The 25,322-nt window shown below is 33.0% G+C and overlaps 1 long non-coding RNA gene across 2 annotated transcripts; it reads right to left on the bottom strand.

Moving 5' to 3' along the window:
* LOC104910757 lies at nt 1-20,591 on the bottom strand. 2 transcript variants are annotated; one of them, XR_004159651.1, is made up of 3 exons: nt 20,305-20,591; nt 18,340-18,464; nt 1-357 (listed from the first exon to the last, which is right to left on the bottom strand). It is a non-coding gene; the product is annotated as an uncharacterized LOC104910757 (long non-coding RNA). The 2 variants fall into 2 exon arrangements; XR_004159650.1 differs by lacking the exon at nt 1-357 and adding an exon at nt 18,540-18,763 and having other exon boundaries at nt 13,454-18,464.
* Between the last annotated feature and the right edge of the window lie 4,731 nt (nt 20,592-25,322).

Here is a 25,322-nt window from a genome sequence, read left to right as displayed (position 1 = left end):
TTATTTTATTTATTTGTACTTCTGCATAAGGTCTTGTCAGAGAATGTAGAAAAAACCAATCACATCATTTTACAAGATGCATGAGGCCATGAATAATACATTTTCTTCACTGGGGCAAGTGATTGCATTTGAATACAGAGAGTCTAAGATTTATGATGACACGATGCTAACTTCATTTCTTTCATTCTTCCAGAGTACATTTTTTCACATTCTTTGTCAAATCTCATTTACTTGTTCTTAAAACAAGTCAATACACAACGTATGAGGAATACTATCTTGCCTGTGTATAGAGCATCGTGTTAGACATAAGCAAAGTTCCTTGTCACTGTCAAGAAATTTTCTGTCATGGCACAGGATCTGAAAAGGTACAAGAGACAAAATAATGTGGATCAAAGAAACTCTTTTAGTAGTTAACACAGCTGAAAGCGATAGAGACGTGAGCATGTCTGTAATGAAAATGCAGACATCATTATGAACAAAGGAAATGATATTGTACCTAGTTTTCCACCACTGAACACATTATGATTTATTCTAAGGCTTATTCAATAATCCTATCCAAAGCACTTGAACCAATGCAAGTAAAAAAAAAAATAGCACTAAGTAAGTTGTCAACAAAAAAGATTCAGAATTTTGGAAGTTAAAAAACATACCATACATATTAACACAGACAAACTTCTAAATATGTGATGAGGCAGTTCCAACCCAGAAGGAAAGCCTACAATCTTCCCCAGTCTTCAGGAGCTGGTGAGGCTGAATGTGGGAAGTTCATAAACACTTGCACAATGATTTAAGTGAGAGTTTTAGTTCTATTCAGGACCAGAACTGCAATTATTTGTTACTCATATCCGTGGGGGAAAAAAAGAAAAGACTGCTTTAACACACTCTTGTCTTTCTTGCAGTGCTATAGAGTTACACAGCAGATAGTGAAATCCATACTAAAATACCAAAATTGTTTTTCCAATTATCATGTTATTTTAAACTCAAGTGAATGTGGCAAAAAAAAAAAAAACAAAAAAAAAACTAATCTTCTACATAAACCCAATGATGTTTTGAAACAATCATTTTGTGATCTGAAATATGTTTTGCTTGTTTTACCTCATCATACATTACTGTAAGCATTAATAAAGTGCATGAGTCTAGCCCTCTGGTAATGCATCCATAGCACTCTAATTACACTGATTTTATAGCTACAACAGAAAAGTTAATAATCTTTTTCACTCAACACCACAGTTTTCAAAATTACCTCTACATTATTTAGTATTCAAATAAAAAAGAAATGCCTGTCTCATACACTCTGGCAAACTTCCAGCTGCTTCCTAGAGCAAATCCAATATTGCTTCCATTTTTGCTAAGCAACTGGTATTGTAATTGAATAAGAACACATAGTGTGTTCTTACTGATATTGTTCTTCACTAAGAACAGCAGAGTCTTGAAGAGCTCTAAGCTTCTCTAAAGGATTTTCCAAATGTTAATTAAGAAGAGTTTGCAAGGGTGTACAATCTATCTCATCTTAAAGGTGACATACTTTTCACAAGCAGATATAAAACAGGAACTGAAGATGTAGACCATGATTTAATTGACATGAGTTTTAATTAAAAATTCATTCTGTGGAAACCTGTTTATAGATTATAGAATGTTACGATAAGATCTAGCAAATCAGTTCTATGGTTGTTTTTTTTGTTTGTTTGCTCCATCATAATTATGTGAATGAGTAAGTAAATGTTGCTCTGACAAAAGCAAAAATATCCTAGCAATTTTTTCAGTCAGAGAGATTTCAGGGTTTGTGGCTATCTCAAAAGTGAAATGGGTTTAAGAGAGATATTCAGAAAGAAGTCCACTGAAATGAATTTTGAACTTCAGTATAAATTCAGCAGACAGAAAATACCAGATACCTACAGTTGTTCAGACTGAGAATAACAAGCGATAAATTACGTAAAGGCACAAATTACTCAAAGATTCACACTATAAGATATGAAAGATCTTGGGGGAATACTAAGATTTAAATAAATCTGAGAAATAGTGTTAGAGTTAACATATAATTTTATATATATATATATATATATATATAATTAACATATAATTAACTTTTTCTTTCTTAAATTTACAACATTCTTTTCTTTCATGCATTTGTTTTCTCATTCCAAAGGTAGTTTTTATAGTGACATCTGGTTTAGTTGCTAATCATTTGTATGGAAGCACTGATGAATTAAGGTTAGCTAGATACACAAACCCAAGCAATTCTCATAGCTCACCATTCCCTAGAAGTAACATGTTGCATAACAACTTAATCAATAAAAGCAGTTTTCAAGTTTAACAACATAATATTTTCTGAAAATGTAGCCTAGTGCAGTTCCAAATGATTTAATGAAACAAGCAGACAGCTTGTTCTGTGGTACCTGTGCTGAGATTAAGTTACAAAAGCTGTGATGTGACATTACTCTTTGTTAACATTTCCCCATGAGTCTTCTTTCCGGTGTCATTTGAGAAAAAGTCATTTAATGTTACTGAATCTATTTGTCCAGAATTTTTTTCATGTTTATTTTACCACTGAGGCTATGTAAACAGAAAATATGGCTGAGCAAAAAGCAATTCTAAATATCAGTAGCTGCTGCATATTACTGACAAGGAACATATTGCTGACTCATTCAATTCTAACAAAAATATTGTATAGTATTTGAATGATTCTTAACTGCTAGTATACAAAATTATTACATTATCATTAATTATTACATATTCCTGACATAAATAGTTTTTTTTAATCTTCAAGAACAAAATCGCCACATTATATATTTATTTATCTGTGGCTTAGAGGAGAAAATCTTGATGTATTAAGATTGCTGTCAGAAAATATTTGTTACAGAACATCATGTATCCCATCTAATGTCTACCCAGTTTTCTTTTAAACATGCCTTTTCCATAAATTTCTGTCCTATGAGGGAAAGAAAAAAAAAGGAAAAGAAACAAAAGAATAATGCAAAAGATAAATAAAATGAAAAGTAAAAATTAATGAATTTTGTCAAGAAAAATTACCATGACTATAATTTTCTTTTTCTAAAAAGTCAGTGCAAATGTTCTTAAAATATCTCTATAGACTTATCACTTATTTCTCACTCTCCTCCATGTGCATTTGAGAGCAACGAGTATTTCTACTTCCCTTTATGTTTCTTTCCTTATAATCCTGTATAATTTATAGAGGACATTGTTTTTAAAACAGCTGTTGTAGAGGAAATCTTTTGGCAGGAGACAGAAGTGTATCTCTGAATTAAAAGCATTATCTAGTATTTTTTGGGCCATATGTGAAGAACAATCTATGGAATCCAGGGTAGATGAAAGATCACGGAGAATATTTAGTCATTTCCACTTTGCATGTAAGCCTTCATAAATTTTCCCCTAAACAGCAATTCTCTTACCTCTTAAATAATAATGAAGCCATGAAAAGATAACTTCTCTAACTGATGTCTTCTGTATGTTCTGCTTATCTGAAATACAGTTCTGTACTAGTTTTTTGGTCTTAGAGGAATAATCTCACTGCTCCATAAGTAGTTAATTTGTAAGATAATTTTGCAAAATTTTCAATCTTTGTCCTCTGTATGAAAAATTTTGCTAAACTATTTTGCATTGGGATAGCATAACATAGCCACAAGAAAAACAGTATTCCTTTCCCCTTCTGAGCATGTAAAGAGCAAGGATAATCATGAATTATGGAAGCACTCTGCAGTTCCTTCTTTAACATGCACTGAATTTACAGAGACCATGAAGTTATACATCAGCCTCAGACATGATCTAACAATCTTTAGAAGAGAAAGTGAGGTTTAGCAACACCAGCTATTTAATTTCAAAAGAAGCACCACTATTCTGCATGCAGAAAGAGGTTGCCATTCTTGCATGTAATTCAATAAGGCTGCCATATACATGTAAACAAAACAAATATATTTAAAAATTGAAATAGGTTGTTTTGACCTATCACTGTACAGTTTTAATTTTTGCTGCTATGAAAAGAACAATGATATTTATATATTTCATGTTAAATTCTGGAAATATATTTATTTAAATACTCAGAGGTAGAAAAATCGGAATTGGATGAAATAATTTGAAATTTATATACATATTTTGATGCTTTTATAATATTTCTACTTAAAAATATATGTATTTGCATTTAGAAGACTGAAATGCTACCAAGTAATCTTTTTCAATAGAGAGAAAATTCTCAGCAGTTCTATTGTTATAATATTGACAAAACATACATTCAATCAAACTGAAAATAAAAAATATAAAAATAAGAGGATTATCTAAGTATAGGACCTGTAGAGGATATTCTCAGGGTACCACTGCAGACTAAGCCCTGACCTATAAACCTAACACTTGACACTCTGGGCAGGGGCATGCTGGCCAATTTGTTTCAAGACTTCATCTTTTTCTCACTATTTCAGGTTACCTCCTTATACCAAATAACTGACAGCACTGTAGTAAGCATAGAGCTTTCATGAATCTGGAAAACAAGCAGATGCTATTGCTGCTCTATTTGTAGGTTTATGATGAAATGGATTCCAGAAAACAAGTATCATAAACTGATATTGATTACCTGCTTATCAGTGTTCAAAGAAGAAGTAAGAAAGATTAAGTTGTTATGCAGAAATCTGTATTAGACGGCCAGCAGAATATTAAACATAGGTCAGCTGAAAGTAATGCCTTCTAATTATTTCCATGAAAACGACAACAAGTAGTATAATAAAAACTTTTGTTAAAATCATGGATGAAATTTTGACGCCATGAAAAAAAAAAAAGTATGTAACACCACAGCTTTTCAGTAGAAAAAATAGAAAACTTAGCTGTTACCAAAGAATCGATATTAATCTCTATCAGTGTATTACTATTTCAATTATAATAGTAATGTTACCATGAGAGTATGCTCATTATTTGACCATTGACAATGAGTCCATACGTTTTATTAAGACTGAAATGAATCAGGATCTATGCTCTGTCATTATCACCATGACACCAGCCAAGAGTAGTGCTGTAGTAGGATTAGTGGACACAGCTAAGAACAGGGAGATCAGATCCTTGGCCCTTCATTGTGTAAAGCAGCACAAAATAAGAGAAAAAATATAGGTCTCTCTTCTTTTAAATATTTGTATTTAAATCATGGATAAATCTTGGATCCCAGCAAGATTCTATAAACCTTCAAAGCTCTCAGGCTTATTCTTATTACTAGCCACAATAATAGACCATCATTCATTAGATTATTCCAGTACTTAAAACAAGGATGTGCTTAGTTAATTTGCTAGAGTACTCCACAGCTCGCCTTTTAGGGCCATGATTAACAGCTTCATTCTTCATACATCCTGAATGAAGTGAAAATGGAATTATATTCCTTTATCATTTATTGTCAACAGAAGAGTGCAAAACTGGTATCCAGATCAAAGCTTTTCCCTCAATAATCAGCAAACTCCTTTGCATTTTGTGCACGTCCTTCTCTTTTTTCCACCAGATATCTAAGTGATGATTTATCCTCCAACAAGGCATAATTCCTCTTATCCTTGAATTTTCATCTTTGTTAATACTGGGTTCTTCATTATATTGGGTATTTTTGATTGACTTTTAGATCTATCAATGGCAGATTTAAGTACTGTTTTATTTTCATTCCTTTAACTTTAAATGCAAAATATCTAAATGGCATTACTCATTATATAAAGACAAGTATAATTCAGAGGTAAGTACAGAGAGGTAAACCAAGGGGTGAACTAATTATATCAGTGACAGTGCATTAAGTTTGTTGATAAACAGTATACAATTACCTGCTTAAACAGAATTTAAAAAAATAAAATAAAAATAAACTTTGATTTCAGCAAGAGGCAACAACTCCCTCTGTCTTAAGACATTTCAGACGTGAATTGGAAAATTATTCCAAGTTACAGGGCAGGCAGCCCTATAGCAAAGAATACACTTAAAGACTAACTTCCTAACATGAAATTTCTATTCTCAAGCCCACACAAACTACAGCTTTTCTTACTTAAGCAAACTGAATTATAAACACATATCCATCAATGAAAAAAGCATATATTATTTCTACTTTACTGGAACAGCACAGAGGGTATACTGAGATGTAACTTGGTGACAGATTAAATGCATTGGTGGCCTGATTTCCACTTCATCTATAAACATCACAGAATGACATTACAACATTTCATTTCATCAATGTAGGTTTATACATATATATATAAGAATATAACAATTTGTTGCTTTTTTTTCCCTAATGTAATGTAGAAAATGTCATAGTATACTCACAACTGTGCAAAATTACATACTCTGGTATCTGAAAATGTAGCCAGAAATTTCAGACCAGTATAAGACCTAGTTTGTATTTTTACCTTAGTTGGTTTGAAGCATAAGTATTTTAAAATACTCCTTATGCCTTCATTACAAACACATTGTGGAATAAAAGGAAACACTGAAATAGATTAATTACATAGAACATTAAAAATACACTCCACTGAGCAAGTATACCTTAGCTTCATGAGTCTAAATACATTCTACAATGTTAGTATATTATTACAGTGATGTGTAAGACACACAGACAAATATGTAAATGGAAGGTGAACTGTTTCAATCTTTAATATCGATGAAATTTTTTTGAGAGAAAAAGGGCGGGCAGAAATAAAGGGAAATATCCATTTATAACTGTCTTACAATGATGTCTGAGATTCTATCATGAAAAATGACACACAGCATATGCTCCAAATTCAAATATACAATTTGAAATATACAGTATATAAAGTGTATCTGCAAGTATTTATTCTCAGAAAGTAATAGCTCAGATTAAGGATTATAAAATATGTATATTATTGCAACGGCCAGAAAACTAGTTTCAAGATGAGGAGAAAAAAAAAACATAATATTTTATATACACACAAACATGTATATATATGTTTATATATATATAAATAAATAATTCAATGTTGACGTATCTCTCCTGATTATAAAACTGAAGCATTTAAGTAGCAGTCTTTTTAGGACTCTGATGTTTCTAGTGCATCAATCTATTAAACAGATACATGGAAATAGAGTCATTATGTTCAAGAGTGCAGATGATACTTGTATTAGAAGATAGACCAAATAAGGTTGAATGGTACAACCTAATTCAGGTTTTACTGTTTACATGAACAGCATAGCAGATGGTAAAGATGTTTTGTTGTATGGAAAGATGCAAAATAATTACGCTTGGAGCATGAAAACAAGCTATACAATTTGTGGCAAATGGCCCGATAATTAGCACAGTGATCAGGGAAACAATTTGAACGTTATTACAGCGAATAATTTTAACCAGCAATACAAAGCACAGTAGCAGTAAAAAAAAAGGAAAACAAAACACTGAATGTGGCAATAGACAGATTATAATAAAAGACAACATAATGCTGTTGCTATTAGGTGATATAGAAAAAACATGTGCGATACTGAATACTTGGAAAGAAAAATCAGCTTTTGAAGTAGGGGGAAAAAAAGTCAACAAGATGATATTAAGTCTCAAATATACATATCTAAAAGAGTGTGTGTTCAATATTAAGTGTATGAAAGAAATTATATGACAAAATAAGATGGAGGGGAACTTTCCTTCTAGTCATGTATTCCTGATTCCAGGTGTAGAAACTAAAGAAAATTCCATCTTCTGTAATCCAAATTATACAAGTGATCCTTTTGGCATCATAGTACTAGTTAACCAATAGCTTTAATAAAGCAATCAACATCCTGAGAGAAATGCATTTTATCTCCTTGGAAAAATAATAAGTTGTTCCAGGAAAATTTCCTAATCTAGAAGAAGTCATTAACCAACTGGTTGATCCAAATTTCCTCATCCTACCACAAAGCATTGAAAGTCAATAATAAGATATAGCTAAGTGTACAAAAAAGTTATGCTCACTGTATCCACAGTTAATGACCATGAGACAAAGTAAATGATATTTAAATAAATGCAAAAGTATATATATATATATAACCTTTTAGTCTCCAAATGTTTTTAGCTTCTACTCCTGTGTTAAAATAACTGTCATACAGAAGATATAAACTAGTTACATTAGCAGCATAAATAAAATAGTGCTTTTGGTCTGGCGTTAATAAGAACAGAGAATAATAATACTCAGAGATTAGGCTTCAATGAAATTCAGTGAATCACTTTCAGTAATTCAGAAAAATAAATTTAACAATGAAAATTCAAACAAATTTATCTAAAGGCAAGAATTCTTTATAAGGATAATCTGTATGTTCCACTGTTCTCATTTTTTCTTCACTGTAAGACTGCCTTTTTTTGGTCTCCTTAAGGACAAAGAATTCAGCTGCATTTAACAATAAATTTTGATTATCCCAGCTGCACTGAAGGATAGCTGAAATGTTTAGCATCAAGACAAAGTTTTTTTAAAGCTATGTCATTGACCCTTTACCATCTGTTAGCTTCAACATTTGAAAGCCTTATGTTTTCCTGCTTTGTAGGAGTAGAAAAGTAAGATGACTTAAATACCTGTCTGGTTAAAAGAAATACAATAGTGCAGACTGTGTAGCTTTAGCTAGCTTTATTGAGAGTTCAGTTCTGATAAAGATCTGCTTTCAGCATGCACGATATTCTCAGTCAGATAAGAAAAAGTTGGTGTGGAAGCTCCTTTTTACCTTGCTCAGCAGGATGGAACCTAAAAGGCACAATTTTAATTGTCCTAAAAGCATGATCTTAGTGTGATCATTTTCACAAAAATTAGTGTTTGTTAGTAACTCACTTTAGTATTTCTGAGGAACATAATGATATAGAGTCCAGAGCTGCTTTGCTTCAAAAATGGCAAAAACTCCCACAGTTGTCCACATAAACTGGTATTGTTTAATCTTCTTTAATCCCATGACATAATGAAGCTGTACAGCTCAGACTCCTCCACTTTGTAATTGGTGCTGCATCTTAGGTCGTCAGAGCTAATAAATCTGTGTTTTCCAGAACAGCTAAAAATCGAGGCAACTACACGGAGCAGATTAGTTCATATAGGCTCATGTTCACTTATATGGTGAATTAAATCAACATACAAACAAAAAAAAATATTATTAATGTAAAAAGTTAAGTTGAAGATACTATGCACTGGTTAAATTAAGCAACATCTACTGGTAGAACAAGTCAATTAGAATAACAAATAAAATTGAAATAAAATTAAAATAAAGGTTAAAAATACGCACTGCCTCTCATAGTAGTGGATTAAAAACATTCTAAAAGGCTTGAGTCATTCACAAATGAGTCCAGAGGTGGACTCATTCACAAAGTGATTTTTAGTCAAAAGTAACTGCGTACTGCATCTGTTCTCAGAAGCCTTTTGCTGTACATTCTGCCACTAGATATCATCTTCCTCAAGTACGAGCGAGGGAAAAGATGAAAACTGATAATAAAGAAGTTACAATAGAAAAACAGCAAAGTGGCTTTCTTGCTTCTAAACCTAGTGTTGTAACTAGAAAAGGGATCAACAACAAGCTGTGACTCCTCATAAGGAAATGAGGAGTATCATGGATGAAGCACACTTTCTCTAGGGATCGAGGGGATCTCTAGGTTGCTTCTGTGCACCATGTGGCATTTCATGATGTAATGTAAATGCATTATCTGCCTTCAATGCCTTTATATGCTTTGAAATGTCAACTTCAAGCTTCCATTTGGGCAAGTAATTTAATTATCTTTGATTAATAAAGAAAATCAGTGATTTTTTATTTTTCAACTAGAAAAATTCGCACTCAGCAGACATTTAAAAAAACAACAAAAGCAATATATTCCTGGATTATTTAAGATAAAGTAATGTAGGGTACACAGGAGTATACTTACTTGGTGCCTCAATCTAGTCAATAAATACACGGGAGTAAGAAAAAGTATCAGCTTGGAAATGGAAAAATAAAAACAAAACAACACAGGTACATTCATCACTTGCATCATTTCCCATACATAATTCAGTCTTCTGCAATTTTCCTTTCCAGAAAATTTATGGACTTAGTACATTCACTTGCCACATGATTAGATTAATAGGAAATCACTGTTCTCAGCTTCAAATTAATATTTTCAAATAATTAATTAAAATATTCATAAATTACCCAAAAAAATACTATTTTTTTAAGAAACTGCTGCAATACAAAACTCCAAGAAAAATGTCACTATAATGCTAGCCTCATTAAACAATTCTTAAATGCATTTTTACAGTCATCTCTGCATAGATATGCAGTTAGACTACAACAATATCAGGGCCCTTTATTTAATCAGAAGGGAAAAAATATTTACTCTGTTTTGCCCTAGAATTAAGTGGTCCATAAAAAGAATGTAAATTATTTATCAGTTTTAGACAATTTACTGTACTTTAAATGCTTTTTCCTCAGTGAGGCAAATTTAATCTATTTCAGAATCTCCAAGCTAAAACAGCTTAGTCAACAATGAGTTTAAAAAACAGTAAGTTTAAAAAACAGCATAAATATTTGTATTTTTCCTCTGGAATGGCAAGCTTTTAATCGTATCCTAATGTTCCCCTAGTCTCCCTTTTGATATTTATGAGTACATACATTTATTATGAAATCATAAATTTGTAGGAGAGAATTCAAAGTTGATTTTTGAGTATTTCTCATGTTATAAGAAAGTAAAGAACAATACTCTCTAATATTTTGAAGTATAATAATGTTTTCTAAACTTAGTAGTCAGAACTAGGAAAGGAAAAATAAGTCTTTGCATAGTATAGAATGCACATTCATGGCTTGTATTCAGATTTTCAAATGTAATTTAGTAAGAGCATTATCTAGCTCTAATATATCTAAAGCCTTTTAACATGATTAAAAAAAAAATCAGGCTACACTTGATCACTGCAAACAACTCTCCATGTATTTCAAGCAATACGCAGTCCAATTACTATAACTCTGAAAGATATACCATACAGCGTGTTTGGTCTGGTATTCTTAAGCCTAGGAAAAGAAACATTTGATGCATCTTCTGATGTAAAGACAATAATTTTGAGAATTAGTATTCATATAGTTCTAGTCTCCCTAAAATATCAGGTAAGTAGTCTTGTAGATCACTTAAAAAAAACCAGACAAACATTGCCAAATTCATAAAATTTTAATTATTTTAAATCAGAGTTTGAGTGCCTAGAATTGTGCTAGAATTGTGTACTGTGTCCAGGTCTTCGTCCAGTACAAGAAAGACAAGGAGCTGCTGGAGAGGGTCCAGGGCAGAGCCATGAAGATGGTCAGGGGACTGGAGCACCTCCCCTACGAACACAGGCTGATGGAGATAGGCTTGTTCAGCCTGGAGAAAAGAAGACTGCAGGGTGACCTCATTGCAGCCTTTCAGTACCTAAAGGAGGGAGCCTACAAACAGGAGGGGAATCAACTCTTTGGAAGGATTATAACAGCAGGACAAGGAAAAATGGTTTTAAATTGAAGGAGGGAAGATTTAGGTTGGACATCAGGGGGAAGTTCTTTACTACGAGAGTGGTGAGGTGCTGGAACAGGCTGCATAGAGAGGTTGTAGATGCCCCGTTCCTAGAGGTGTTCAAGGCCAGATTGGATGGGGCCCTGGGCAGCCTGGTCTAGTATTAAATGGGGAGGTTGGTGGCCCCGCGCATGTGGCAAGGGGGTTGGAGATTCATGATTCTTGAGGTCCCTCCCAGCTCTGGCCATTCTGTGACTCTGTGCTTTCAATAAATTTGCACAGTCTGAGTATTAATTCAATACCTCAGATCACAATAGCATTTTTCAGACTGCTTCTGGAATAATATACTTTTGCTTGCCTTATGTACCTGTTTAAACATGCTGATTCTATAAAACTAAAAGTTATTTTCTTGTCAAGTTTTTGTCTGTCACGCTTTCTTAATTAGATTTGTTGATTTATTCTTAACAAAGATAAAATGTCTTGTTCCAGACACAGTTACTGGTTTTTGCAATCATTTGAAAGTGGCTCAGAAGTAATTTCTCATAAGCCTCAAAGATGTCATCTGACTCACTAGATCTTCTAGTTAACACTTTGGTGTTAAACTTATTCTCATCACAAAAGTGAGTAGGCAAAACGTTTACATCTAAGTCACAAAGAAAAATATTCAGATAAATTTTTTTTAATACAAAATTCTAACGACCATGGAAGAATTACAATAGTGATAGTAAAGTTCTAGTGAGAAATTTCCCAAATGTATTTGATCAACTTCTCCTACTTCAAAATTGAAAAAAAACTATTTATTGGTGGACATATTGTTAAAGGAAAAAGAAAAAAAAAGCAAAAAAACAAGCCTTATTTCATACATAAACTGATAAATATTGATCTCTAACAGCATATAATAAGAAAAAAGAATTATCTTGCATTATATTTTTTGTAAAACACTTGCATTGTGATGTGTGCATCATTTCCTTACATTTAACAACATCAAAACTAGGATACGGTTAATGAGCAAACTACTTACATAACTTTCACTCTCTCTCTATGAGTATTTTTTAAATGATCTCTTGAAATATTTGCAGAATAAATTACACAACAAATCTATTTTTATCACCATTTGTTCAGATTTAATTAACAATAACAGCTATCAGCCAAATTCAAGATGTGAATAGAATTTAATTTCATCAACACTTCATTAAGAAGAAAATAAGAGCTTAAGAGTCTGCCAAGGTCTCACAACAAGAGACTGTAAGGTAGGTCCAAGTCCAGTTCCTGTCTGCCTTCTGGTTAGCTTTTTCTGGCCACCAATGGGGAGGGACTGGATGCGCAAACAAAATGCAATTCTAATAGCAACATCTGGAAGAATCACATTTTGTTTCCCAATCACAGTGGGAAAGGCCTTCCTTTTCTTCTTTCACATTTCTCTCAGAAAAGATTTGATTACTTGAGGGCACATGATATATGTTTTCAAGGCAATATTTTCCAAAAACAAAACATAAGCAATTTTGGCCTATTCCAGAAGAGAATAAACCTAATGATTCCCTAGGAAAGGCCCTTACATTAAACACCTCAGAAGTAGACTTTACTCCTTTATAAGGACAATGCCTTCACTCATTTTAATTCCTTTCTTTGCATTGTAATATAAGGATCCATGAAACTTTCAAAGATCAGTAGTAAGAATATAACATTCTCATTGAGTTCTGTATCTCCATTCATTTAATGTTACCACAGAAACATGCAGAGATGATCAACTTCACACAAATTATTGACATAGAAATCTTTAAAAATAAAAATAAAAATGATACCGCTACTGTAAAAAAGTTAATTAAAACAAAGCAGATTTCTATTCCAAAGTTAGATAAACAATTTAAAAAAAATGCAATTAAATTAGCATCCGGGAAAAAATGGGCTTAGATACATGTTGTATGGACACAATATAAAAATGATGTGTATACATACATAATTGAATTGCAAATTCAAAATATCTATGATTAAAGCAAAATACTAACAAACAAATACAAGTATTCACTCCAAAAAAAATTTCAACTTTTGAAAAGTTAATAAATAGCAATGTTTGAAAAGTCATTTCTAAATTCAGTTAATGCCTTAAACAATTTAAGTAAACTTCCTCTTCAGAATCATGCAGTAGCAATGTGGACTGTCTGCCTAATTATCAGTTCTGCTACTGTAGAATAAGCATGATAGACTGAGATGAAAACATTCTGTTATAAATACTACAGATGTGAAAAAGAAAATTATCTGTTCATTGTTATTAGCAGAAGATATTTAAAAACTCAAAGAAATTAGACTGCAGTGTGTAAGGAAAAAATAAAGACCAAAGTTTCATTATCTAGCAAAATGAAATTAAAAGATAGGAAAAAAAATTCCCACAAATTTTAATAGCTTAAGTGGATGAGTCAATCAGTACCCAGTTGCTTTCTTTTCTGTACTACATTTCAACATTACAATTTATACTCTATTTCACATTAATAGCATACTAGTTAATATTGCTGTCAGTTGTGTCAAATTTCATTGCAAATGTTTGTGTGGAGAGCAGGAAGCTAATCAGTTGCTCTGTGCTCAGTAGAGAAGGAATTATTCATTTTATGGTATAATAACTAGCTGGTAGGACAGATTTGTCCATTACAGACACAGTGTTTATGGAGAACATGTAGGCTTAGTTTCACTACAAACTGTTTCTTGAAGAGTTGTGAGGCAAACAACAATGAAAAAAGCTGAAACACAACACTAAGAAAAATCAAGGCACAAATATAAAAACATAGGTAGTACAGATCATGAGAAAAACCTCAGAGAAAGAACAGAAGAGCACTGAGGAATCAAATTCCAGGAAAGAAAATATATATTACAAACTAACAAACAGTAAATAAACAAACTAAGAATTACGTATTTCTCTTTGAGCTTTTGGTCCAAATGCAGCTCTTTTGATCAATTCTGGATTTCACTGTGTAAATTCTGAAATCCATTTGCACAGTTGGAACCCTTTCTGCTTAAAATTGTGTAGAATACCTTCAATATCTATACTGATTGTGGTATAAAAATAGATAAGCAGTCTTTTCTTTGGAAAAGGCTGCTTATTGCTTAATGTTACTCTATTTTAAACTTTTTGTAATTCCATTAAAATGTCCATTTATTAACATTCTTGTACGTAAAAAATGTATTCTTCATTTCATTAAAATGCTGTCAATGTTAAAATTCTATTTTAAGGGACTTTACGATGAACTTTTTGGAATAATAATGACAGGGCAGAAGGAGGCAATGAAGATTTTAATGGAGAGTTTGGTGCAATTTGTTTTGACTTTCATTAATGTTTCACATCTGCATTCTGCTTCCCTTTCTATGCCAACTCCAGAGAACACAAGACTGAACGGTATCCTTGTCTATATATTTAGCTAAGCTTCGTACAGTAAGGTTAACCTACACATGGCTTGAATAAAGAATTTGGGAATTTTTCCATAAACGCAACAAGATTTCATCTGCATACAGCATTTTACTTTTTGTTATTTTGCTTTGGCAGCCCAAATTCAGAACTCCAGGTGGATGGATTAATAGTCTTATCTAAAACATAAATATTACTAAGGAATTTGTATTTATTTCTTTAGATTGACAGGAAGAAAAGGAAATTATTTTCATAGCCTACTATTTGAGGTACCTTCTTGTTATTATTTGAGACAATTTTTTTTTTTACCCAGACTCATTATCTATTGCTTATCAAACTAGCCTATCAATCTAGATTGTTGGGTTTCTTTAATGCTTGACACTATTTCTTTGCTTTCAAGTCTGCTGTATTGAATGAACTCAGGCTCCCAAGCATCGTAAAACATATGATTATTGTAATGGATCATCAGTGCTAAGCAGTTTTTAATTAGGAGAAGATGCTCCATGACAAAGTAAACTCATCAACTCTTTAAAAAAAAATGTAATGAAGTGCTGAACCATGGAGGTCTAGTGATCAGATTTACTGTAAACATAATGATGGTGAGAACCTATAACCACTGTATATATAATCAATGCAAGACTGTTCTTACAACAGGCTGAGAAAGTAGAAAGGATTAGTTGAGGACAGACTTCTTCACCATTAAATTTAACAGATTGCTCGCCCCTAGAAGCATCCTATAGGGTTTATATTTTTAATTAAGTTTTAACAGCTGTTTATGCAAATTCTCCTCTAAATCAGTATCAAATGTGTCCTAAAGCCATTCATACATATAGCTAATTCATTCTGTGCCTGACAATCCTTCTGCTGAAGCAATGTCAGCAAAATAGCTGATTATACTAGATTTGGTTAAGGTTCATTTGCAATTCCTGATTAAACTGCTTTTATTGTACTGGATTGTAATGCTAATCAGAATTAGCTAGGTGCTGAAACATGACCAAAACTGATCACAGAATTAATTTTAAGAAGATCAGACAGAGAAGTATAAATGGGACTAACCTGCAGTGTGTTTGTTAAGATTAGCAATAGAGCAAAACAAACTGCTGTTCACAGGAATTGTAATTTTGAGATTTTATATTACTCAGAGGTAGAACTCACAGAGGTTCAAAGGTATGACTTTGTGTTTTAATTAAAATTACACTGGGCTCCAAGGTAAACATTTGTACTTTATGCTTAAACAAAAGGACTTAATTCTGTGTTCAAATATAAAACAGGATCAATAACCTGCATAACATTTTTCCCCCTGTACCAGCAGCAACTACCTATTCTGAACATCAGCAAATTCACCACTCAGTGCAAACTGAGTGTATCAGTGACCAATGCTGAGTGAGTATCAGATAGCGTTAAGAAAATCTGATGAATGTGCTTTAGGCAACTTTATGTTACAAGAAATAAGACAATACTCTTCACTGTTTTTATAAATCAGTTTATAAAATAACAACCTCCTGTCAGGATCAGCATTTTTTTTTTTTTTAGGCAAGTCATTACCTTTTTCCTTTCACTTCAAGCTTAGACAAAACCACCACCACCCCATCATCATTTAAAAGGAAAAAGGTTTTATTCAGAAATGCGTGTTTCTTGTCTCAGGCTGCATTGTAATGCACAACAGAAACCTGAGTACTTGAAAAGGTAAAAAAAAAAAATCATTTTTTCTCCTCTACTTTCTTATAACTTCCCAGTGGTTTTGTTCATAATCCTAGGATCACAAAAGAAAAAGGAGGAATAATCTATGACTTGGCAATAATAAGTGCACAATAAAAACTGTGCAATACAAATCTTGACAAAACTCTAATGCTAATTAGGTTGTTTAATTAAGCTGTCTCTAATTAGAGGTAATCTCTTAGTAAACAAGAATGGAGGTGTCAAATATGCTGAATTAAAACAGTTCACTGATTACATATTGAAAGTTATGAGACTGTTTCACCCAGTATAATCACATAGCTCTGAAATGAAATATTTTGCAAAAATATATTGTTCAAAGTTATTGCTATTTGATTTCAGCTGTCACAGTAATTTCATGGAGCTCCCTACTATTCTTCTCTGTATATAAATTCCTGTAAAACACTGTATTAAGAGAATATGATTCATCAAAAAACAATTGTTTCCCTCCCTAGTGGGTTTTCGATTCAGTCTCAAATAAATAGCTTTTCTTGTTTTGTCTAAAAAAAAAAATTATAGAACTAAACAAGGTGACCTCCAGAGCACCCATCATTTAAGAAAAAAAAACAACTATCTGTTGCAACCACCTTGATCTTCTCTGTAATTTATTTATTTATTTTTTATTTTTTTGAAGACTTGATTCAAAAATAATCCAAGATTTTATTTTCACCATGAGGACAAACTTTGATGATCTTGTAGTGGTAAAATGCCATGTTATTTATCAGTCAAATGCAGAGGCTGACATTCTTTTCCATTAGCTTCTCATTAACTTGAAGTATTACAGTGAAAAAAAATCAGTAAAGAATTCTGACAAATACTTCATCTCCTCTTAGGTGAAAAGAGATTAATGAAATTTGCTTGAGCCACTTCGTTTTGGCTTTCACTTCAAGTGTAGTAAAGCAATCAGAGTCTCCTAGCCCATGAAAAACCCATGCAAGTTTACCTCAGTAAAAGACTGTCTTTTAATGCTATGCCAAATAAGTGTACACTTAGCCTGCTGCACAATGGGATTGTACATACACTGCCATAATTCCATGTTGCCTCATCTCCATTTCAGAAATTGTTTCCTTTCAGTTCTTCAAATGTAAAAATTAAATAAGCAATAAGCTGTCTTATCAATATTAAGCACAAAAAGAGATGGTTGAAAATAACTTGTGATCCAAAAATGCTAAGGACTCAATGGGGTCCCCAAGTCTGAAATCTACATGGCAAGCAGAACACCTAAACTATGTGTTAATGGAAGCAACAAAACTATTACTGCTGACTTCTTTCTCTGCTCCTAACTTTGGTCTTAATATGATTTAAAAAAAAAGAAAAGAAAGGATGTCTAACCTCAGAAGCTTAACATAGTTCTGGGATTTATTTTATTTGGGAAGTATAGCAAATTTTCTGATTCCTACAAAAGCAAGGATTTACAGCAGTCTCTGTATGATGCCTTGGCCCCTCAAACCATTGTAAATAGCCTTGGAGCAGAAGCAATTGTTTTTATACTTCAAAAGCTTTATGGAGAGAGCTTGAATTAAATGAAATAGAAACACTGAGGAAAAAAAATAATCTGATTTTCCAAGAAATATAACAAGCACACTAGAAGCTAGACCTCACAATCAGTGGACTGAAAAGATGTGGCAGATATAATGAATTTCCAAAGATAATGCTGATTTTAGTAATATTACACCCAGGCCTCATGTAGGTTAACAGAGGAGAAATGCGCTTGAAGATTACACAACGATCAGTTTTTACCTGATGCATCAATTTAACATCAAGTAGCTCAGTAACTATTTTCAGGATAGTTATAAGAAACTGTTCAACTCACAATAGCAGTAGATAATGGAAATTGTAGCAGATTTCACTTCAAGCAAGACACAGACACAAATGTGTTTCTTGGTGGTGCTGGATGAGGAGATGAGAAAGACGAAACCAACCAGCAGCAACAAAACCCTGTAGAGAAACCAATAGCTAAAACATGTTCCAGAACATAATCAGACAGAGAGGAAAAAAAATGTGTACAAGTACCTGTAGGATAAGTATTGGCTAGAGAATATTTGGAAGGGAAATCAGAGGAACTAACTTCGAGTCCTCAGGAATTTTTTTTCCAAACAGCAGAAAATCATCAAAAATAGAAGCACAAATTTCCATGCCTGCTCCCAAATCTCAGATAGCCAGCTAGTTCCCATAGAAGTATAGGATTTCCTAAACACACTGTTAGCAATAATTTTATTCTTTCAAAATATCTTCACCTGAAGGGGAATATAAAAGTAGGGAAAAACACAGTGAGCTTATGAACAAGATATACACTGCCCATTTTGTACTGCTTTTGTTCATATTTCATCAATTTGTTTGGGCATTTCCTAAAACTTATAAGTAGCTGGAAATTGCCATTCAGTGACCTGTCATTTCACTTTTCTTTGTGTTTATTGGTTCCTTTGCAATGCAAGCATTGCTCCTGTAGTACAGACAGTACGTTTCCTAGGCTTTATCTGAAAATATGAGAAATACCATACAGTTTGTTTTTGTTTTTTTTCCTAAAAGCCTACAAATTGTTTCCACACATGGTATTGTTTTTGCATAGATACAAGCATGTGGGATCTGCTACTATCAAGTATAAGCCTGTACTGTCCCCTATGAAAGAATATAAGCCAAGTTAAAGCTTTAATAATGTTATTCTTGCCTCACCCTCCACTCTCTTTAGCTAGTCTTTTGGGCAGGCAATGACTACAGCATTCTGTCTGTTAAGGATTGGTGTTGTATTATTATTATTCCACCCCTCTATCTTACATACTTCTCTCTCACAATTCGAGCAGTGTTTATGTCTGTCACTTGTTTAGCAATGTGAGTACACTGCATTCTGTTCATCTCAATTAGAAACATCCTGTGACTAAACATAATTTGAATTATGCAGCATTTAGTCTGTATAAGACTACTGTTGCATACCAAATACCCACTATATAAAATGTCTTTCCATTGTCCTTTTTGATAAACTGACATACACAATCTAAAAAGGACACGGTGGAGAAATAACGTCATATAGAATAGAAGTTCAGGCATTGCACAGAATTTAACTCAACTGTTTAAACACTTCACTGCAGAAAAATTAGCTACATGAAGCATCAGACTGCACAGAAGTGCAGAACTGCACAGATGGCAAAAGAGGTATCTTTTAATGCACTATAACAGTTTGTCTTACCTAGGATGCAAAATAACCTTACAATTCCTCCCACATTTTAATGAAATTTCAGAAAGCATTTGTGAGTTATTTGCAGTAGCAAAGCAATAGAACTGGAGAAAGGATGGTTTTTCAGGAGGGACTGAAACCGAATTTGAAACTTAGTAGCAGGATTGTTTGTGTGTTTGTCTGAAACTCAAACAAATATTTTGATAGAAGAAAAGGACCAGCTGTCAAAGTCTCATAGTGTCCCACACACACTACAAATATGCCTTGTGTCTAAAAACCATCCTCTTCAAACAGTGCCAAACCAGCAGCTCCTAATGAAAAGCAGGCAAGGCAATGTGATATCATTCCCCGTGACAGTAGTATTTTTTCCATCTTTGGCTAATTTTTCCACGATATTCCTGCATCTTTATGGATTCTTACTGAGAATGTTTCCACACCCTGCCTCTGTTACCTGAAAACTAATATGCAGCACTAGCGATTGGTGGGCAGCTGTGCTATATGTACATCTCTCAGTACATTTAGTAAAGTTCCTGCTTCTACTAGTTTTCCTAATTATCACAACAGGATATAGGTTCCACAAATACATTAAACTCACAGGATACTTACTGTAGAAGCAGACTACAGCTCCTGCCACATGCCTATGTTCTGGTCTTGGAGAGTTGGCAGTTTGCTTAGATACCAATCCAGTCTTCAGGTGCTTTCATTCCTACAGAATCTTCTTTTTGTTTGTTTTTCAAATGAACCAGAAAACTTATTTCTTCTTTCCCTTCTTAGTTCAGCTTTATTGAATTCTGGTAAATCTAAGCCAGATCATGCATGGTAAGTATTTTCTGTTCTCTTCCATTGTACAGTTTTTTTGTTTGACACGGTTTTTGCTGGTTTTCTTTTTTCCTACAGATCTAAATGAAAATTAGCATCTGATCATTACAGCATTAACAATGTTATGCTGTACATAAACATAACAAACATAACAGTCTAAAAGCATAGACTAGTTAGGACGTAAGCATAAAATGAAGAAATACTCAAATAACAAACATGCACTGGAGGGTGAAGCACAAGTGCCTATTCCTGTAAAGCTATCTCTGTGGGGAAAAAAAACCACCCTTGACATTTTAGGCCAAGATGCTTTCAGAGCCACATTCATAAATTCAGTTTTGTAAGGCAGAGGCACAGAGCCAGTGATTCGCCTGAGCTTTGTTTGGAAGAACATTCTCAATATTCCAGAAACTGTGCAAGACATCAAAGTCATTAATGTCCCTTCTATGTTCACCTGCATTTAAATAAAACCAAAGTTTGACTGGTAATACTTACAATTGTATTAATATAGAAGAGCTATTATGATCAATCAAGTCTTATCATACTCTGAATATTATAGGAAAATATTGGTATGCTATTTTCTCTTTGGAAAATAACTTTTTTGGATTTAGATAACACAGATAAAGTCAAAAATTAGCAGTAAGATCATCAAGCAATTAACATATTCTGTTCTAACATGTTGAATAAAAGCTCTAGAAAAAAAGTACAATCATTATTATTATAGAACACTCAACTCATTTCAATAATAAGGCTGGTGCAGTACAATTTGATGCAACAGTGACATGACAACCAGGAGGATAGTGCAATGTATTACAATCCCTGCTTTATAGGGACTTCAATATTTCTTTAACAAGATATTATACTGAATGCACAGAAAATTATCTTTTCATGGCTTCATAAAAATCTTTGTAATAGAAGAAGAAAATAATAAAGCTGAATAAAGCTAAATCTAACGAAGATCAGAACCAAGTTTTCAACATTACAAAAATTACCTACTATTTAACATGTATAAAAGTTCTTCCAAATTGCAATATTTACATTTGTATGCTTTGTGCATTAACTAACCCTTGGACAGATTAATTCCATTATTTTTTTTTCTACTTACAACATTACCTATGCAATCCAATAGGAGCCAATCCATAGGCAAAACTAGCCTGCCCGCTGGCCTGCAAGATTCTCATGAATAACAATGCAAGTTGCTTTGGTTCTCTGCCAGGATTTCAAAAATCGTTTGTTTTTCAGGTGTGCTCCAGAAATAAAACATTGAGAGAAAATATTTCTGACTCTACTACAAGGGAACAAAAGGGCTTAATCCCCTCCACAGTCCTATAGCTCTGGATGTATAGCTCTAAAGTTATCTAATATTTCTCCGCTTTAATTATTCCAGGTTCGAGGTCATATTGTTTGACAACAGCAGAAATTGCAGTAGCTATTTCACTGCAAAAGTCAAACTACTGGCAGATGAGAATTTGCATGAAAATTAACTGTTCACATAGCTGTTGTCACAGTTACCTGTTCTAGATTCCCAAATCACAATCAGAATTTTTAAAATTTGTGATCTCTCCTATTAGTATCACTTTCATAGCTCACTGAACTATGTTAAGACCTCTTCTTACCCCAAAATATTAAAGGAATACCAGTATGCTATGTTTCTGCCCATGGTTCTTCCTTTTCAGCTGGTAGCCTTCAGCTAGACCCTGCCATGCACATTAACTCATCTTTTCTCCTCAGCAATAGATTTGCCTTTGAGATCAGCCACTGACTGCTTTCATGGGACCACTGCATGACTTCCAGAATCACTTTTAACTTGATCCTGCTCCCACTGAAGCCAGAGCATCTGTTGATTTTAGTAAATCAGTATTAGATCCTTAACTTGTGAAAGGACAGCACTGTATGTGGGAATGCCAGATGAAGGAGTGGTGGATATCCTATACCCACTTCTCACATCTCTCTTTCCCCATTGGAGGGTCTGGTGCTTCATTTTGCATTTCTTAACACATATCTGTTCAACTCAGAGTGGGGAAACATCACAGTTGTGTCTTTCTCCTTGGATACTGACCACAGGTCAATTCACCTAATCTTTTCCAGATCAGTAAAATCAGCATCATGATTTATTTTTTAGCTGATTTTAACAACAATAAATCATTAAAAGCTTTGCATTAACTTACTTTTGAAGGCTGTGATGAGAATGTGTAGTTTTATATAATTATTATCTGTCACAAGTGCTTTCATTATATCCTCTTTAGTGAAATTTGCTAAACAGGTCTCAGAAAACACAATTTCCAGGCAAGTGAAATGTGTCATTTCCTTGGATTCTAAGATCAATTTTATTAAACAATTTTCTGAGTGTATCTGATTTTACACTGATTTATCCAAGGGTATCAAAACCATTGGATGAAAAAATGCATCAGATGATTGTGTTTTTCATTTAGATTTTGTGCAAGAAGATTTTTTTTTTTTACATTCAATACCACAGTAGTATTGGCCAATAAATTTGATATAGTTTACTTATGTCCTTACTTTGTCATCTTTTCATACAATACTGTCACTTTAATAAAATATTTTCAGACTTGCAAGATGATTGCAAGTTGTTTTAATCTATAGCTCACTATTTTTTTTGTCTGATTTTCTGAATTTACTGTAGCATTACTGCTCTCATCTCTTTTACCATTGTTTTTAAATAAAATCAGTTTTATTCATCATCTGAAAAAGAAATTGAGGACAAGTTTTACTTTTGTATTATAAGTACTTGGATATTTTCATATTATTTTGGATTCAGCACATATGACAGGTGTTGCAGTTCTCAAAATCTGGATAAGCTTTTAAACAATCCCTAGAGAACTTCAAGAAGAACTTTTAAAATATATTTGCTTTTGAAAGTTACTCATATTCTAAAGAATATTAGCCATGATTAATTGTTCAAATCTACTCACACATTTACAGTTTACATCAGTATAACTAAATTATCATCAAATTATAAGTTCTTACTCTTCCTACCATTTATAATAAGATAGTCTCTACACTAAAAACCATATTTGCAATACAGTGTCTGGTGACAAATCTCTGCAGCAACATGAAGTTAAACCTGGATAGTCAGATAGCATTAACTGAGCAAAAATCCAGGTAAGCTACAAGCCTTAAAGCAGCTGAATTGTTGCCAGTCTTCAGTATTGCACTGCTTTGTTATTCAAGTGCCCCAAGCCTATTCACTTATGATTTCTAATATGCTTTCACATCAGGATGATTTTCCATTACTTCATTTCTCTAATAATACCCATTCATAGCTGTGGGTTAGTATTAAGGAGAGAACTCAACCTCAGGAGATTTGAGTTAAGTGTTCTGCCCAGTAGCCTTCTAGAAATCATGAAAAAGGGATAGTTTCATGTCTTGAACACAGTCATTTCATTCTAATGGATTTTATACTGAATTATTTTCTTACTAGAAGTAAAGGTATATATAGCTGCTATACAACCTAAGCACGTAACTGAAAGATTAAGAATAAAGCCATAGTTCTGACAATTGTATCTGTGTTACGCTTATACTAAAAAATTATTTCCTAAAATGGAAGTACTATTATTTTAAAAATAGAATAATTAATTAGCAATAGTAAATTTTGTATTAATCTACAGTCAAGTATTGATCAATTAAATTTGATCAAATGAGACTCTTTCCCTGACTTATTATTCTATCTTTTTTAGTTTCTTTTTGCATGGTTCACTGCGTTTATTCTTTTTTAAATTGAATTTATTTTTATTTATAAAACTCTTTTAACGTATATTGTAGTAACTTCAAAATTTCTGAATTCCTCTGGCAAAGTGTTGAAAATATATGGGGAACAAAGGAAAGGGGAGGGGGAAAAGAAAACTATAATTTAAATTTCTTGTGGGAAAATTTGAAACGTAGTGAAAAAAGTGTCATGCACACTTTTATTGCGCACACTTCAGACTTGTCTACTGACCATGACAGTTCTTAACATCTGAACACTCATTAATTGCACTTGTTTTCCTGCAATTTTTTAATCAGAAGCTGTTAAATGCTTTTTTACATTAATCCCTTTCATTTGAATCACATCCTTTACTTTGAAATATTTTACTGGGAGAAATTCTGCTGCTCTAAAAAAAAAAAAAAAGAAAAAAAACAAACACTTAAAGGGTTTCCAGGTACCACATCCTCTTTCAATCCAATTATACCAAAGCCTACTCAACCTTCAACCCCTCAATACTCAATATTAACTTGGTAATATGATGGCATTATAATTATCACTTTAACTACCTGATACTTGCTGGTAAACTTTCTTTTCCAGTACATGGTAGCTGAAGTTTAAAAACAGATGGTAAGACTGAATATGCCAAAATTTAATCATAAACTAAACGAGCTGTTTTTGTAAGTACATAGATTGCTCTGAAAGTAGTGCCTCTCATTTATTTGATAAAACTATTCAGTAGAGCAAATTCTCATCTATAAAGCAGTATTTTCAACATAGTCACTACCAGTAGCTATCCATTTTCACAAGCAGTAAACAAGAGCCTGCATGCCACACTTCGAAAAATCTGCACTTGCGGAGGTGAGCCACTGCCACTCATACCACTGCTGAAATGCCTCACTGTGCTTACATCCACTGTTTAGTCTCCATAATCATTCAGCAAGTGCTGATGAATGTCAGTAGGAGCCATTTTTTCCACATGAAGGAATTCAGTGACACACTTTTACTTCATCTGGACTTTCAAGTCAGACATCATTTTGTCAGACTGCCTCTCTACTGTCATCTGTCCCAGAGCAAAAAAAATGTAACAGCATACTGATGGAAG

This window comes from Meleagris gallopavo, chromosome 4, assembly GCF_000146605.3.
Source record: "Meleagris gallopavo isolate NT-WF06-2002-E0010 breed Aviagen turkey brand Nicholas breeding stock chromosome 4, Turkey_5.1, whole genome shotgun sequence".
NCBI lineage: Eukaryota > Metazoa > Chordata > Aves > Galliformes > Phasianidae > Meleagris > Meleagris gallopavo.
Note: the sequence above shows the minus strand (reverse complement) of the source record. Positions and strands in the feature narration are given on the sequence as shown.